Below are 17,661 nucleotides of genomic sequence, written 5' to 3' on the forward strand. Positions count from 1 at the left end.
ACTTTATTGAGGTCATCCAGAGCTGTGTGGAGAGCTAGCAATATTGCATCTGCTGTGGAGTGATTGTGACAATTAGCAATTGCAGTGGGTCCAGATCATTACTTAGGTACGCATTAATTCTGGCCATGACCAGCCTTTCAAAGCATTTAATCACAATCTATATCTTTATTAGTATAGGTATATTAGTAAGGCTTTATCTGTAAACTTGGAGGAGGGTTGATTATAATGGTGGACATTTTGCGTAGCATTTGAGCAACACTATAACGGCGCCAGCAACCAGTGATCGTATTTTAATTTTGTAAGTTACAGAAATTACTTGATTAAAGTAAACTTTGTCTAATTAAAGACAATATTGATTTTTTTTTCTAATTTTACATTGTCTTTTGTGTTTTAAATGTTGCATTCTTAATACAAGTGGATTATTTAAGCATTGTAAGAATGAGTCTCATTCAACCAGAAAATTCACATTTCTTGCATCTGTGATCCCCGTAGGTGCTGGATAATGGGGATTTTACTGTATTTCAAATATTTTAAAACAATCAACATTTAAACTAATTTAGCTGAGGAAAATAAAGTTCTCTCTTAAATCTGTATCCTAACAAAATAACTAAATTCTTTAAACTCTGTTTATATTATTCTCCAGTTCAGATAATGGGAGCTTATTGCCATAGACAAAGTACAATGTACAGATGCACCAAAATTCTAACCTGCTGCAGCCAAACAGATACACCAACTATAATAATATAAATTAAATTACCACAATATGAGAAGAGATAAAAATGCTTATAAATAGATGGATAGTTGCAATATTCAATTACCATTGATCATAATTGTTGGTTTAATTTAACATTCCCTTCCATTATTATCACACTAGTCAACATAAGTCAGACAGGTGATCACAACTAACTTTTCTTGACTGCCTTGCTGAATATGGGGAGAATATAATTGATCAGGGTAGGATTAGTATCAAAATGGGTGCTTGATGGTTGACATCGACTTGATGAGCTAAAAGACCTGTTTTCATGTTGTATTTCTCTAGACCAGGGGTGGCCAACCTTTTAATTTTTAACTTAGACATACACCACGGTAACTGGCCATTTCGCTCCACGAATACGTACTGGGCATGTAGGTTAATTGGGCAGCACAGACGTGTGGGGCGAAATGGCGTGCTGTTTGTTTAAATTAAAAATTAAAAGGTTGGCCACCCCTGCTCTGGACTCTATAATTCCAGGTACTATCAATCCATTTCCCTCTTTTAATCTTCTTCAGTCTTGTAACTCTCTTTCACATACCCAGTAACTCCCCTTTATTCATATGCTATTTATCTTCACTTACATTTACAGAAGGTAATTAAACTACCAGCAGAGCTTTGGGATGCGGAAGGAGCTAAAGCATCCAGGGAAAATGCATATGGAGCCTTCGATTCGGATTCAAGTTTATGCAGTTTGTGAGTTTATTCCTAAAATGTGGTTTTGTATCCATACATTATATGAGCTAAATATTGAAAGACCGATTCAATGGCTAGAGTCTTGTTCCTGGACTGTTGGCCATCTCTCCACACAAAAATTTGATGTAAATTTTTGAGTTCAAAAGCGTGAATCCTGGACTGCAGGGCATCCACATAATCATTAGTAATAGGAAACAAACAATGGAAAACAGGAGGTTCAGATGGCTGTAAAGAAATGGTCAGTCAGTGTTCCGGGTTGGACCCTTCAAATGATGCACAAAAAGAGGGGGAAGGAGGTTAGGGCTGGGTAAAGGTCATAATTTGATCATCAAGCAGGATTTGACTTTTGAGTAATTGTTCACATTTGAGCAGAGGAGTGATTGCAGATTCCAGTTGCTCAAGTAGAATCTTGGGGAAAAGAATAATTCGTTTTGTCCAGAAGCTAATCCCCTAGTCAGAACTTCAAAGTGTAAATACACAAACCAAAAGGGCATTGGTGCTTTAGGAAAACATGGATTGCACAGGGAGATGGTTTGCATTCTGGTTCTGGTGCTCATTTCATTCCATTTATAAAAGGTAGCCCAATGAAAAGCAATGGAATTGCATACTGATTGTTAAATGTTTATGTCAATTAAGTAAACATCCAGTTTACAAACAGAAGAAGAGGACATTGTTGATAATAGTTTGTAAGGGTAGAAAATTAAAACCCAATTCAAATCTCACCTGACCACGATCTGTCAGAGCACAACCCAGGGTTTAAGCATCCTGGGTTTAAGCATCTAGAGTATAGGGAGAGATTGGACAGATTAGGTCTTTATTCTTTGGAGCGTAGAAGGTTGACAGTGGATTTGATAGAAGTATTTAAGATTATGAAAGGGATAGACAGAGTGGATGTGGATAGACTATTTCCGTTAAGAGGAGGAAAGATTAAAACAAGAGGACATGAGTTAAGAATTAAGGGGCAGAGGTTTAGAGGTAACATGAGGGGGAACTTCTTTACTCAGAGAGTGGTAGCCGTGTGGAATGATCTTCCGGGAGAAATAGTGGCGGCGGAGTCAATTGTATTATTTAAGAAAAGGTTGGACAGGTATATGGATGAGAAGAAGATGGAGGGTTATGGGCATTGTGCAGGGAGGTGGGACTAGAAAGGGGTGTTTGGTTCGGTGCGGAATAGAAGGGCCTAATGGCCTGTTTCCATGCTGTAATTGTTATGTTATGTTATGTCAAAAGCAACAGGACATAACTCTCACTCTAATTATAGTCTCTCAAATGTGTGGTTGATTGAGTCATTGACTAAACTTCTATTTTATTTGGAAATATTGCTATTGGCAAGAAGGATGGAAAGTAGGCTGTTGAATCATGCAGCTTGGCCAACCACTTCACCTGCATTTAGAGTGCTGGGCTCAGCTGACTCAGCTGAAGATGACTCACTCTCCAACCTATGACATCGAAACTACATCCAACTTGACCTGAATGTACCACATTTAGTCAGGTCCAATTGGGCTTGGGTCATTTAATCAAGCTCTGATTCATGGTATAGGTTTTCAGTAGAATGGATTCCGTGTAAGTGAATTTTTATGAATGTTCAGTCTATTTAAACATAGAGCTGATGCCAATGAACTCAAGAGACATTCATTTGTAACACTGATGAATGCTTCTAAACTTTCAACATTTATAAGATTTTTTAAAATCAGATATTCAATTCTTTTTGAAAAATGGCATGAAGGAGCTTATCAACTCATGCGTTTATGATTAATAGCTAAATTACTATGGAAGATTGAATAACATTATCAAAGTGTATACTGAAACATGCATAAAAGAAAAAATACGAATTCTATAACATATGTTTTCATTAACATAACATGTGGCCAGAATTTCATTGGTGAGTTATTGCTGATTGGTTATATCATATGAACCAATCTCTTTTATGCAAACTACCATAGCTTGAATCTCAAGCTGAATTCATGTATTTTAAGGACTTTTATAGAAATCCTATTCTAACGCTTTTTTATTCTTCCTTCCCTCCAAACTCTATCCCTTGTCTATAAGCTAGGGGGAAAGTTAGAGCAGCCAAATAACCCAACAAACTGCAGATTTTTGAGATGTAGGAAAAACTGGAGCATTATGAGAGAGCATGGTCATCGTGGAAACTTGAAAACTCAATAGAAGTAGCTTTGGAGTTCACGATTGAACCCTGGGTCACTGGAGCTATAAGGCAGAACCATCACTTGCTGACAACTGTGCTACCCCTTTATGAATGGAACCTAATGATTGTAAAAATGGAGTCAATATAGTGGAGATGATACTAACACTCATCCTCCCAGTGGATTTGGCAGATATTGTGGAGGCACCATTGATTGTATCTTTGTGCCATCTTGTGGAACCTCCTGCAAAAACTACCACATTCCTAATGACACCAGGAAAGTAGTCCAACTTTTAGAAGGATAGAAGAGGGGAGGGGCTATTGCTGCTCAATAGATGACAAGCTTTCAACCTTTGCCCTGGGTTTTAGATCTTAATCTTTGAACATCCATTTCTTCAGATGGCCAAAGGCTGTCCTGCTGAACTGAAGGCTATGGTGATTGACATAATCAAGGTTTGTCTTCACTGAGTGAAACAGGAAAGACTGCAGTCACAGTGATTGAAGTAAAAACACAAGGCTGGACAAATTCAACAGGTCAAGCAGTGTACTTTATGTAGAAACATAATCAAAGTTGCAGACTTGAGCATTTCACTAACCATATAGCCATTTACAGCACGGAAACAGGCCATGTCGGCCCTTCAAGTCCGTACCGGTTCACTTGAACAACTCCACTAGCTCCTCCGCAAACTCCTGAGGAAGTAGAGGCTTTCTTCATGATGCCATTGGTGTGTTGGTTCCAGGAAAGATCTTCCAAGATAGTGACTCCCAAGATCCTACATAAGGGCGAATTTTTTTAGGACTGAGATGAGGAAAAATTTCTTCTTTCAGAGAGTGGTAAATGTGTGTTCTGATGAGAAAGTCAAGGATCCAGTTGCAGAGGCAGATGCCTGACTAATCTGGTGGGGGAAGGGACAGGTGGAGGGGCACAGGCTCACAGGCAGGAGGAATAGGTGAATAAGGGAGGGATGGCATGTGGAAGCAAGGGGAGGGGAGAATGGTTCTGTGAATGGAGAGGGAAGGGGTGGATAGTTAGAGAAAAGTAGTCAAAGGGATAGGGAAGAAATGGGAAAATGGGGAGTTGCCAAGCAGAAACTGGAGGTCAATGTTAAAGCCATCCAGTTAGAAAATGCCCAGACCCAGAAGAAGGAAGCAGAGAGGAAGAGATCCCTATGGATGTCCTCCCACTTTAAAAAAAAAATCCCCTCTACCATCATCAACTCAGCCTTTACCTACATTGCCTCCATTTTCCACAATGGATGTCTTGAAGAGGAATTTGAAGGTGGTGGACATGAAATACTTGTCCTTTTTGTTGGTAGAGTTTGTGAATTTGGGAGGTGCAGCAGAGTGGCTGAGATAAGTTACTGCAGTTACAAGCTGTTCGAACCTGGTGCCATTCTGTGCCTTTTTTTGGGTGATGGTTGGGATTCCAATCAATTGGCTGCTTTGTTCCAAGTTGCATCAAAGTTCTTAGAGCTAAGCTCACCCAAGCAAGTGGAGATTATATCATTGCAAAAAGAGATCAGTCAAGACATTAATGCAAAGCACTCAGCCCCATGTTTATGTGACTGGAGAATTTATTGTTTGTCATTGAAAGATATAGTAATCCAGCAATGACAGAGTGGTTTTGTGAAAGAGAAATCATGTTTGGCCAATTTTTAAATTAAATTTTTTAAATTATTGGAATTCTTAAAAGCAGCACATGCTGTAGATATGCTTGTAACTGCACTTTACAAAGGCTTCCAGAAGCCTTTGGACAGGGCATTGTGTAATAGGTCATTTCAGAAAACAAAATGTCATGGTGCAGAAGGTAGCATACTGTTATGAGTAGATTAGCTGGCTAACTGAACATTAGAGGTCAGTACAAATCAGTCTTTCCTGGCAGGCAAAATGTAATGAGTAATATGACATAAGGATTGTTACTGGGGACTCAACCTCTAACAATTTATACATAATGACTAGTATGAAGAAAGCAATGACAGAAAGAAATGTAGGTTGAGAACAGAATATACAGGAAGCTGTCAAAAGATTAAGATCAAAAATATGGCAAAAGTGAAGATGTGAAATTATCTGGTTTGGCAGGAAAAAAAATACAATAAAGCATGTTATCTAAATGATGAGCAATTGTGGAGCTCTTAGATGGGGAGGACTGGGAATCTTAATAGCAGAATTCCAAAAACCTACTTCTAGTACACTTAAATAATTAGGAAGGCTAATGCAATGTAACTGTGAGGTATTGCTTCAAATTTATAGGGCACCGATGAGAATCACTGCTCTAGATCCAATCGTTAGTGAAATATTTTGCTTGAGAAAAATTGTCATTGGCCCATTTCCTTTGGAGTTATGAAACCATGCATATAATGAGCCAATTAGGTACAATTAAAAGTGGTTTTTCAAACCTTTTCTTTCCACCCACATACCACCTTAAGCAATCCCTTCCTAATCACAGAGCACCTATGGCATAGGGAATACTTCAAGTGGTATGTGAGTGAAAAGAAAAGGGTTGAGAACCATTATCTTAGAAATATTTTAAATTTTACTGATCTTACCATGATTTGCTTGATACCAGAAACACAGGAGTCAAGGTGAAATAAGATAAATAGATATCAGTTAATATTCCTCAAAAATATTGTCACCCCGGCTGGTTTTGTTGAAGAGACTGGTCATAATTGAAAGATTTTCCAAGATAATAGCTTATTGAAGGCAACACTATCATATTACAGCAACTTAAAATAAGGTGTGGTATCATTTCTTTGCTTTAATCCAGGTAACATTGTGATTCAAGCACAGATAATCTTTGAAATATTAATTTGTGTTTGACAACTACAATGAACTACTTGGCAGTGAACTTACACTGTGGGAATTATTTGGAACACTTATCACTGTCATTAGAACGCAGACAGACAAAAGTACACCTGTTAATTGAGGATGAGCTAAACCTGCACAATTCACAGAAAATAAAAACTTGACATAAAAGTTACTGTTAGTTGCTCAAGTTAAATGCTGTGTGGGCAATGTCCACAAACCTTTGTCTTCCATTCAAAAATAACTTAAATGTTTCCACACACATTTTGGCAGTTGCTTTAAATGTATTGTTTATTCCAATCTCACTTGTGCTGAACATGCAATATGTTTTTCTCACCACCAAATTCTGGTTCAACATAAGAGGATAAGTTTGGTTAGCATTTGTAAAACTGGGATAAAAGCCAAAACAAACTGATGATTTCCTTGCTTGAACTGCTCACAATTATTTTGACAGCTTTATACCAATTTAAATACACATGCAAAACTAGAATAAGGAACAGGAAGTCTTTTGATTAAAATAAAACATCAACAGAAGCAACAATTATGTTTTTTTTTTCATGTGTTACAGGAGTAAAATAAATAAAATTTCCCAGCTACAACAGGTTGTATAGTTTAATCAATTATCATATAGCAGATGAGCAAATGTTGATCTTTAATTCCTTTACTTATTTAATCCAGCAGTCAAGATATATCAACTCTCGTCAACTGTTAGACCTTTAGATTTTTTTTTCATTCCAGTTCTAAAACACCAACATCAAAGGATCCTAAGTACATTACAGGGCTCTCTGCATCCTTCAACCCTGCATTTTTGGAATGATCCATAGCTCTTCAAAAGAATTAGCCTTTGTAATTGAGAAATATACTCCACCCTTTTGGTTAAAGAAGAGCATAAAAGAGTCTAAAGTGGATCAAAGTGTGACCAATAGCGGGAGGAAGGAGATGTTGGGGTTGGATGGAACTTGTGAAAGTAAAATCCAATGGGGTTAACATTTGGGTCACAAAATTCAGCCTTTAGGAAATTCAGAAGAAAATAAAGTAGAAGTATCAAGAATGTACTACTGTCAAACCCAATCTCAGTTCTCTTGCTGGATTTTAAATCAATTGTTATTGTCACTCTGGCATTAATTTTCTTTAAAATTTCCATGAACAGGTGAAGATTGCCCTATCAATTGAGCAATGAACCAAGAAAATTTGGAGAAAGGGGATAAAGGTATGTATCCTCTTTGTAATCAATATAGATTTAGTCCATATCTATACAGGGGAGTAAGTTATTTTAATCCTATGATTGAACTAATGTTATTCAGTTCATCTGAAAAGCATGAGGGCTAATTCAATCATGTTGCAAATCCAACATAGAATTTTGCTCAAGAGAGGTGAGGGGGGGGGGGGGGGAGTCACAAATGAATCCTTTAATAACACAGGTTCAATTCTCCAACCCAGGCTCCTGTCAAATGAAGTTCAGCAACAACAGCACATGAATTATGAATTTACTCAGTGACTTAATCAAATGGTAGCATGACTGATTCTTTTAAAAAGGATGCATTGTGATCTCTAAGGATTAAAACTATGTAAAATCTGAACTAGCTTTTCGAACCCATTATGTGGCAGAAATGCTTTCACTGAGCAGCATACTTTTTGAGACTAGCCATCTGTGGAGGATTTTTTTTAAAACTTGTAAATGCCATATTAATTGAGAGCAAAGCTTCCTTTATTTTACCAAGCACTTTTTCTCCTTCATTTTCTTGGATCTAATTACACACAGTCCCAGCAGGGAGAGAATATTGGCTCTGAGCATGCATTGACCATCTTGAAAATGACCTGGAATTGTAATAGCATTCATCGTCTTTAGTCCCAACAACAATTTTATTTTAAATGTAATGAAGTAGAATGCTTTTATTATTATCCCTTTCTAATCAATGGAATGAAAATCATCTTTTTCAATTGACAGGGATAAAGGTGATGCTGGTAAGTGGGTACAGTCCTTTTTGACCTGCCACTCTCTTCTGGCAAAGGTACCCTCACATTGCAACTGGATTGGAAGTACAAGGTTTTTGACTGAGTGATAATGAAAGAATACTGAGATATTTCCAAATGTAGCTTGGTTGTTCCCAAGTAACTGTTCCACCATTCAAGTAAAAAGTATGCAATTTTTCTTGCAGATTGCAGTTTTAAAGTTGAAGAGTGAGATTAAAGCTTTTTTTTCTTTATTCAGTCAACCACTTAGGGTTCCAATACTATGTTTGCAAGCAACTAACAGTGACAGGATTTAAATACACACTCAGTCATTTGCAGTTTGATACCCAAAAATAAAAATAGTTCCACTCTCTGTCACCAACACTTCCTGCATCAATCAACACTCGATCGAAATGGAACCTTCATATTAGAAACACATCCATTTAAATGATTTGTGGATTTCACATTGCACCAGCATTGTCTCCGCTCTATCCTCAACATTCATTGGAGCGACTTCATCCCTAACATCGAAGTACTCGAGATGGCAGAGGCCGACAGCATCGAATCCACGCTGCTGAAGATCCAACTGCTCTGAGTAGGTCACGTCTCCAGAATGGAGGACCATCGCCTTCCCAAGATCGTGTTATATGGCGAGCTTTCCACTGGCCACCGCGACAGAGGTGCACCAAAGAAGAGGTACAAGGACTGCCTAAAGAAATCTCTTGATGCCTGCCCCATTGACCACCACCAGTGGGCTGATATCACCTGAAACCGTGCATCTTGGCGCCTCACAGTTCGGCGGGCAGCAACCTCCTTTGAAGAAGACTGCAGAGCCCACCTCACTGACAAAAGACAAAGGAGGAAAAACCCAACACCCAACCCCAGCCAACCAATTTTCCCCTGCAAGCACTGCAACCGTGTCTGCCTGTCCCGCATCGGACTTGTCAGCCACAAACGATCCTGCAGTTGACATGGACATTACCCCTCCATAAATCTTCGTCCGCGAAGCCAAGCCAAAGAAAAAAAAGTAAACAAATCAACACAGATCAAATTTTTTTTTGTATTCCGGCTTATACTCAAAATTGTCTTTAAAATTGGCAACCAAATGTTGTACAATATTTAGATAAATCCATTTGTGTATATCTAAATAAAATAAGTATGCAGGAAGTGCAAACCTACAACGTAACCTGTGTCAGAATGAATTCAAACACAAACTCTAAAAATTATAAATCTGCTGAAAAGGAATTATGTTAACATATATAAAAATATATGTTAACATATATAAAAACAGGATAACAGGTGTACTAAATATTTTTACAGTGAAATATGGAAAATCGTGTATTTACATTAGTGAATAATCAGAGTTTATTCTCATATACACAAGTACAATGTACAGATAAAATGAAATTCTGACTCGCTGCAGTAAACAGGTGCACAAGATAAATCAACTGCCATAGTATACCATCTTCTTCTTCTTCTTTGGCTTGGCTTCGCGGACGAAGATTTATGGAGGGGGTAAAAGTCCACGTCAGCTGCAGGCTCGTTGGTGACTGACAAGTCTGATGCGGGACAGGCAGACACGGTTGCAGCGGTTGCAGGGGAAAATTGGTTGGTTGGGGTTGGGTGTTGGGTTTTTCCTCCTTTGCCTTTCGTCAGTGAGGTGGGCTCTGCGGTCTTCTTCAAAGGAGGTTGCTGCCCGCCAAACTGTGAGGCGCCAAGATGCACGGTTTGAGGCGTTATCAGCCCACTGGCGGTGGTCAATGTGGCCGGCACCAAGAGATTTCTTTAGGCAGTCCTTGTACCTTTTCTTTGGTGCACCTCTGTCACGGTGGCCAGTGGAGAGCTCGCCATATAACACGATCTTGGGAAGGCGATGGTCCTCCATTCTGGAGACGTGACCCACCCAGCGCAGCTGGATCTTCAGCAGCGTGGACTCGATGCTGTCGACCTCTGCCATCTCGAGTACTTCGACGTTAGGGATGAAAGCGCTCCAATGGATGTTGAGGATGGAGCGGAGACAACGCTGGTGGAAGCGTTCTAGGAGCCGTAGGTGATGCCGGTAGAGGACCCATGATTCAGAGCCGAACAGGAGTGTGGGTATGACAACGGCTCTGTATACCATAAATTATCACAATATGCCAAGGCAGAAAAAATATCATAAATATAAAAAGATAGATATTCAAAGGTGCATTTAATGCACAAAAAATCAATATTTCAATAGATCTTTTGGTGCTCCTGGAATGTTAGGATTAGGGATATTCAACAGCATGATATGAATTGGATGAAAACTATTCTTCAACTGTCCTTAAACCTCCTCTTTGGTGTCATAGTTGGTTGAACTCATTAACTCTTTGTGATATATTTTGAAACTCACAGTTTGCTGTTCCTTTCACATTTTATTTCCACTGCACCAAAGATGGTCATGGGTCAATGCAGTGCACAAGCACCTCTTACCAAACCTGCATGTTCTTTGGTCTTTGTGTTCAGCATGTTAGCTTGACAACAAGCTTTAAAAAATTCAACAAGTCCAAGATGTTTAAAGGACTGAAATTAAGATATCCAAATGATTAAACAGTATTCAAAGTGGTGTCAGTAAGCATGCAGGAGGCAGTAGAAACAGAGGAAGAAGTGCCACATAGGAAACAAAGAGAGCCAAGCAGCAGTCAAGACAACTGAATGAGTGGTTTTCACCAGGTCTGCAGTTGTAAAGGACAAGCTATGACAACGAGCAAACCAGACCAGAAATCAACAAGCAGATCAAGGTTCAGATAACTTGCAAAGGTTTTTCAAGGGGGAATTTAAATTTCGGTCAAATACTCTAAAATCCCTGCCATCCGGAATTCAAGCAACCAGCAACAGGCAAAAAAAAAAAAAAAAATTGCGGAAAATAAATGGGTAAAAAATAAGGAAGTTTAAAATCAGCGCGCCTCACCATTAGTTCTTCATTCATGCATCATGCATTTTCAAGCAACCAGAAAACTTGTTTATCCAGCATCTACCAGTCCCCTTAGGTGCCAGTTACCAGGGTTTTTTTTTACTGTAAATTAGAATTTGGAGTACTTGGTAGAGACCCTCCAGTAAATTATATGATGAGCTCACAGTTCTGGCGAGATTGTCATTTTATGGTGTAAATAACAACTTCATGCAATCATTTGGAGCTCAGTTATTGCACAATGCATGAGAATCAATGTTTTTTGAGAAAAAAAGGGGAAATATTCATAAGGGCTCGTTAATTTTAACATTTCATATAATCACCCCAAATGGTGTGAAATAGCATTATCTATCTGCAAATACAATATTCGAACCACAGCCGGAACCATATGAATGATACTAAATACATAAGTAAATTTTAAATACTTCATATGGAAAGGAGTTGAGATAAGTATGTTGCATGTTGCAATATCAGTTCTTTAATTAAGTTACATAGATGTTACGCAATAGTCTGGATTAATTTAAAATACTTGAAGATTGTGAAAAGTTCTCACCAGCCATGAGCAAAACCATCCCAGATCAGCACACTGTCACTGACAAGAGATTGTAACGTTTCAAAACCAACATCTATCTGGCCTTGGTCGGAAACACTGTCATCATTCTGAGTTGTTCATCTATCATGTCCACCTGCTGGATTTGGTTCAACGTTGGTCTTCAATGTAATTTCTATGACTTGCCAATGAAGGCATAAGAGATACACTTGGCACAGTTAGACCAAATCATAAATGTACAAGATTTTTTGGCAGTTGATAATAAACCATTCACTTGCCAAAAATTTCAAAATATTGAGATTGGTGCGCTGTGCAGTGGACAAAAGGAAAAACAATACACACAGAAGCTGTGAGTGAGTTGAACCAACCAACCGACTGACTTTACTGGAACTCTCTGAGAGCTTATGAGCACTGCTCCCATGATCCTTTTCGGCTCCTCCCACTGGAACCATTGTGATGTCAGACCAGTGAGAGCATGCATCTTCATGACCTGGTTCACTTGTAGTTTGCTGCATTACCACTCCACACCCCCCCCAGAACCAGTGTTCTGAGGTGCAGAGTCCACAGTTCATACATTTGGGAGGCTGACCTCTCTGCTGCAGGGCTGGAACAGTTACTGGTTGGTCAAGGTCAGGGTGTGCCAGTCGATCGTGAATGCTTCCTGCCTACCCCCAATGCCCAAAAGGCACATAGTCCCGCTGTGTCATAATACCTTGTATGGACCTCGTATGGGTGCTGAAGGGAGTTCTGTGCACACCACTCCTTATGAAGATGCATTCGCAGTCTTCAAGATCCTTCTGGAAATAGGGTGGAGCTGGACCATGGCATGAGGTTTGTATGGGTGCCAAAGTGCCCATCTTCTCAAGAAATCACATTAGAAGGGCTGTAGGTGTTTCCTCCTGGCCATGAGCCTCTGGCTCAAACTCTCCTGGGACAGTCAGCGGGGACCCATAGACAAGAATTCAGCTGGGACGCAGAGTCTTCAGAAGTTTCCATCCAGGCCAAAGACGAACTGGCCAAAACCACCCTTCTAGTGCATCCACATGTTGATGTGCCCACTGCCCGCCTAGTCAACTCATCCAACACAGCCATCAGCTGATTGATGGACATTGGAGACCACTCACTTTCTTCAGAGGACACCTGCGGCCCTCAGAGCAGAAGTATAGTGCGTTTGACAGGGAATTGCAAGCCCTCTACCTTGCCATACGCTATTTCTGCTATTTACTTGAAGGACAGGATTTCATGGTCTTCACAAGCCCTTCACTTTTGCCTTCATCAAGGTGTTGGACCTGTGGTCGACAGGCAGCATCACCTTTCTCATATCTCAGAATATATAATGGCTATCAAGTACATTTCTGGCCAGAACAGCCTCAGGGCTGACACTCTCTCCCATGTCTGTGCCATCCCTGTCCCACGAAATCGACATACAGTGCTCGCCACGGCAGGATGGTTAGATACCAGCCTACCACACTGCAGTCTCAGGGCTACAGCTGGAAGACGTGTTTTGGGCCATCTAAAGCCACACTTTTCTGTGACGTGGCCACTGGCCAACCTAGGTCCATGGTTCCCGCCTCATGGAGGCGTTGCGTCTTCGACACACTACATGGGTTGGCCAACCCATCCATGCAGACGACAACTCAACAACTGGTCATAGACAGATTCATGTGGCATGGCCTGCCTGGATCAGTGCAGCTCACTACAATATGATATTAGTTTGATTTCTTTTAGATTCAATGGGAAATACACAATTGTTGTGGCTTGAGGAAATGAGAAATAAAGCTAAATGTGAGCAATTCTAAAAAGGTTCAGAAATGTCTGAGAGAAGGCGTAAGATGGAAGCAATATCAAGAGATTAAACAACCAACAGGTTCAGAGAATCATCCAATATTACCATACAAGATTCTATTGTTATCGTTTTAAATCACAAAATTAATAGGTGAAATCACATTCAATCTGGCCAGTCACGAACGCGCTCTCTGCTTTTCTCTCATCTTATTTATTATATGCCCATGAAGTTCCGGAGGAAGCCCACAGCAGCAAGTGAATGCAAGGAGTGTCCATTTTCCATGGGAAAAGCTATGCTCCAGAACTATGAGAAATACAATAATCACAAGGTTACGCATGATACAATATAATTAGTTACACAGGCTATACACCACGCCCCAAAAGTTAAATAAATGGGACCCAACAGTATCAGATAGATGTTTTCACTGTAAGAAGGAAACGGGAACAACAGTACATGCAATTTGGGCATGTGAGAAAGTAGAAAAGTTTTGGGAAGATCTAAATCAGATATTAAATAAAATCACAAAAAGCAACATACCAAAAAAATCCAGAGATCTTTCTTCTAAGTAATATAAGAACTAAAGAATCAGGCCTCAAACTGGATGAAGCGCAAAAAAGATTTATGATGATAGCCTTAGCTGTAGCAAAAAAATTGTATAATGTCAACCTGGAAATCAGAAGAGAGCCTGAGAGTACAGCAATGGTACATGGAAATTAATAAATGTATTCCGTTGGAAAAAATAACATAATTTAAGAAATAACGTCACAGTATTCGAACAAATTTGGGAACCGTACATGGAACACAACAGAGAGGGCCTACCACAGACCTCCACCCCCTAAAATGACAGAATGAGAAGAAGACGAAATGAACTGACCCAGTGTGTAAAAGTAGATGACACAATTTTCTTTTTTATTTTCATTGTGTGATGACATTGTTTAAAGGGTTTATTGTATTATATATGTTGAGCGTTTAGTGGGTAGGGAGGTGGGGGGGAAAGGGGAGAAAATGACACTGTGTATATTCAAGAGGGAAATGTTGGTGTGTATTTTGGTTAATATGGTTCATAGTGTGAAATATTTTTTTTAAATTAAAAAAGGAATGCCCATTTTCCGAAAAAAGGAACAAGGAAGACAATTGAGATGGGCTGTGCAATAGTCAACAGCTCATTTTTCAGCAAATAGTTACAAGGTCATTCAGACATCTTCCTCCCAACTCCTGCAAATTGAACAGTATGATATAATCAAATTCACATGGCACCTTCCCACTCTGTGCTAATACCAGTTCACAAAGAAACCTCCAACTGCCAGTAGATTGCTGCTACTACTTGGAACCAAAATAGCAAGATTTTGGAGAGAACTGTAAGAGTAGGAAAGGCTCATGGTTTCAAATTCCACAAAGAGAACTGAAAAAAGAAGATCCTGACGTTGAGATCCAACAATGAGGGCCCTGATTAATTGCTGGATTTACTCTACAGTCATTTGCTAGTAACTATTATTGGGGAGCTACATGCTAAAGCAGTTGATGCCAAAACCTGCAAGCATTTACTTCAATCTGTTATACTTTCCAGCCACTACTTTTTGAACTGCTGCACCAGTGGAAAATGTTGGTGCTTGTTGGATGTGCCTTAGTTGCTGCACGATTTTTATTATCAGTAATCCAGTTCAAAGTAAGGGCAGACAACAATTGAAATATTTAGGTGGAACTCAATAGTGGGCGGGCCATCCAGTGAAACCATTGATACCACAAACTAAATTTAATTGAGCTTAACAAGCATGAAACTGGTCAAGGAACTAAACAACAGCTATAAACTATTCCGGATGAGAATTTCCTCCACAGCACAGCCACTTTACTATTCTAACCTCAATAGTTTGGAATACTGATCACCAAGATGGCTATGTTCGTGGAAATGTTCTTATTCAAAGGCTTTTGCCAGAGGACGTGTCCTTGGAGATGTTTGAAATTCACTAATGTTAGGCTCTATCTTGTGGTAGTGAAATGTTGAATCCAAGGAAAGCTCCCGATCTAGATAGAATACTTGCCCAAGAACTGGGGCGGCACGGTTGACATAGAAGTTAGGACAATGCCTTTACAATGCCAGTGATCAGGACCGGGTTTGAATCCCATGCGGCCTGTAAGGAGTTTGTATGTTATCCCCATATCTATGTGGGGTTTCCCCAGGGGCTCTGGTTTCCTGCCACTATTCGAAATGTACTGGGAGTGTAGGTTAATTGGGTGCAAATTGGGCAGTAGAGCCCATGGGCCAGCCAAAATGGCCTGTTACCGAGCTGAATGTCCACATTTTTAAAATTAAAAAATATACTGTTAACCTGCACTGACCAACTGGCTAAGATATTCACAGATATCTTCGACCTCACACTCTGGAAGAGTTTATTAGCTACCTGTTTCAAACAGGCCTCAATTGTAACCTGCCTAAATGACTACCGACCACGTCCACAGAGATGAAGTAGTTTGAAAAGTTGGTGTTGAAGCATATCAGCTCTGATCTGGCCAATTTGACTAAAGCAGCAACAGGTCTAGGGAAGATGCCATCTCACTGGCTCCACACAAAGCCCTGGAACATTTGGACAGCAAAGATGCATACATCAGGATGTTCTTATTGACTACAGTTCAGCATTCAATTCCATCATTCATGACTGTGTAATTGGATTCTGAATTTTCTCACCTCCAGCTCCCAATCAGGGAGGAATGGGCAAGAACATCTCCTCCACCATCTCCAAAAGCATCGGAGCACCACAGGGCTGGCTACTTAGGCCCATGCTCGACTCGCTTTACACCAATGATTTAATGGCTCAGTACAACAACAATGGCAACTACAAATTTTCTGACAACACCACGCTACTGGGGTGTATAAAAAGGGGTAATGTGTCAGAACATAGAAGTGAGATTGAAAACTTGCCTGAATGGCGCAGTAGCAACAACCTCCCAATCAATGTCACCAAAACCAAGGAGGTGATTGTGCACTCTAGGAAGGGAAAACCAGAGGTGGAGAGGGTGAGCAAATTTAAATTCCTAGGAGCCACCATCTGGACCCAACATACTAATGTCATTGTGAAGAAAGCACATCAGTGCCTCTACTTCCTTAGGAATTTGCAGAGGTTTGGTATGACATTGGAAACCTTGGCAAACTTCTACAGATATTTAGTGGAAAGTGTCCTGACTGGCTACATCTCAGTCTGGTATGGAAGCACCAAAACCTGTGAGAGGAAAGCTCTTCAAAAGAAAAAAATAGTGGACACAGCCCAGTATATCACAGGCAAAACTATCCACACCAAGAAAATTTACATGAAATGCTCCCATGGGAGAGCAGTAGCAATCTTCAAGGATACACACGACCCAGGATATACTCTGTTCTCGCTGTTGCCATCAGGAAAGAAGTATAAGCACAAGAAGACTCACTCCACCAGGTTCTGGAACAGTTGCTACCCCTCCAGCTACTCCTAAACAACAAACTCAATCAGAGGCTCACTTAAGGATTCTTACTTTGTGCATTATTTATTACTGATTTTTTTTTAAATTGCAGTCAGTTTATTTACATTTTTTCTTTGTTTACATTTCTCTCTTTTGTATATGTATCTTTTTCTTGAGTGCAGTTTGCACTAACGATAAGTAGTGATCTGGCCTGCCGAATAGTGAATCCCAGGGTTGCGGGTGATGTCAATATAGGTACTCTGACAAATAAAACTGAAATTTGGTTCTGGCCCACTGATTTTAAAAAAAATATGTTACTTTATAAATTTAAATCTCTAGTTTAAAAGGAGGAAAAACAAATGTTCTTCAAGCAGTTGTATTTATTTTGTGGCATTAAAATTTTCTTCTTTCCCAGGCACACTGGAACATGCTGGTATTTCAATGTTTCTGGGATAGATCAGTACAGATACTTTTACCTCTGGCCCAGATGTTTGTAGATGCTTAATCCTGATTCCAGAGAAGGAAATCCAAATTCTAACAGCTGGGGCTGCATTGATTAAGCAGCTGTGTTTCTTCAATCTGATGCTTATTTAATCTCTGCCCTTAATGCTTGATGCAA

General features: G+C 39.7%; 1 long non-coding RNA gene across 10 annotated transcripts in view; it reads right to left on the reverse strand.

Annotated features, from left to right (window-relative positions):
* Positions 1-17,661, reverse strand: part of LOC138743442 (uncharacterized) — a 284,588-nt gene that overhangs the window by 133,635 nt on the left and 133,292 nt on the right. The window contains exon 1 of one of the 10 annotated variants that reach the window (XR_011344883.1): positions 11,831-12,720. The exons of the other annotated variants lie outside the window; for them this stretch is intronic. This is a non-coding gene — a long non-coding RNA (uncharacterized lncRNA). Of the gene's footprint in view, positions 1-11,830; positions 12,721-17,661 lie in introns of those variants that run through there. 10 annotated transcript variants of the gene reach the window in all.

This window comes from Narcine bancroftii, chromosome 9, assembly GCF_036971445.1.
Source record: "Narcine bancroftii isolate sNarBan1 chromosome 9, sNarBan1.hap1, whole genome shotgun sequence".
Classification (NCBI taxonomy): domain Eukaryota; kingdom Metazoa; phylum Chordata; class Chondrichthyes; order Torpediniformes; family Narcinidae; genus Narcine; species Narcine bancroftii.